This window comes from Charadrius vociferus, unplaced genomic scaffold (assembly GCF_000708025.1).
Source record: "Charadrius vociferus isolate BGI_N301 unplaced genomic scaffold, ASM70802v2 scaffold260, whole genome shotgun sequence".
Taxonomy (NCBI): domain Eukaryota; kingdom Metazoa; phylum Chordata; class Aves; order Charadriiformes; family Charadriidae; genus Charadrius; species Charadrius vociferus.
This window is the reverse complement of record NW_009646410.1, coordinates 907,498-908,935: the sequence shown is the minus strand read 5'-3', so window position 1 is coordinate 908,935 and position 1,438 is coordinate 907,498.

The window sequence follows — 1,438 nt, the reverse complement described above, 5'->3', positions numbered from 1 at the left end:
AAACTCGAGAAACGTTAGGAGCCATACACACGACTGTGGCTACCAGCTCTGTAATAGTATGGAGAACCTTCATGCCTTATTTATTTATAACGGAAAGCAGTTGTCTAATAAAATAAAATAAATAAAAATGAACCACAACAGCAACAAGCATCATTGTTGATTTTCTCAGAGCATTCACCACCCTATTAATTCAACATTTGTAGCAGGAGATATCTGAAGCAATGTTGGTTTAAGTCAGCCAATGTTTACTCTTGCAGTCATCTGTTTGCTGCAGAGGTGTGGGAAGAGGATCGCCTTCACTTTCCCTTTTAAACAATCCTGTGTGAACCAGCATCACAGTTAAGCATACAGCAGATTAAATATATTTTCAAACGCTTTATTGTCTTCTCGAATAAAAAGAAACAGTGGTATTCTCAAAGCCGAGACTTTCTTTACAGCTCTTTTTACTTTTAAGAGCAGCAGAAGAGTTATTCCTTTGATTTTCGTGTACGATTTGGGTCAAGAAAATGCTTCAGGCTCCTTTGCAGAAAGCAGAGAGAATATGCCGAACTATACTGCTGCATTATTTATATAACATACATTTTATGCACTTGGACTACTAACATTTGCCACATGATAAAACCCCTTCTTTTGTCAGCTCTGAAGTCTCTGTAAAACTGCACAATTTCTAAGCTTGCAATTCAAATGCTATTTTTGTTTTGGTCTTTCTTGAAAACCACACATCCAAAAAATGACTGATGTAAGTAACACGATATTAGTATTTGGCTTAACAAAGGAACAGCTGCTGTATATCAGCAGTTTGTTCAGCAAAGTGCTGAGGGCATTTTTTCTGCATCCAAAAATATTAGTGGCCATATATATATGTCCTGATGACTGTGTGACTCAGAGTCACTTGATTTTTTTCTTAAGTGAGGCTCTCAGCAATCAAAGGAGGAAAAAATAAGCATCTTCTGGCCTTTTATCCCACCTACTATATAAATTTTTCAAATTGCTTTGAAAACACCAAGGAAAACTACACAACTCCATTAAGAGGTAAGAAGAGAGTATTAAGCAACCACACTGCTCACCACCAAAACTGGGCTAATAAAGATCAGCAGCTATTTAATAGCACACCCCCATGATTCAAGACAGAAAGATAAATACTGCATGCAATTAAAATGGATGAGAAAAAATACGATATAATAGGAAATAATGACTCATTTCAGAATTTGGCAAAACCAACGACCCTATTCAGCTCACACCATTAAGGCCAATAAAGGCACAGCTTGTCAAGAAATCAGTTTTATGCTGAATTTGAAAGATGAAATTTAGACAAGTGCATTTCCATCAGATCTAGTCTGGCTTCATACTTTAATACCAGTTTGAATAACCCTTCAGAAAAGCACCCGTCGTTACAAATAGGGATGGATCACTTGAAGCAGAAGTTCAAGGGTTTTAC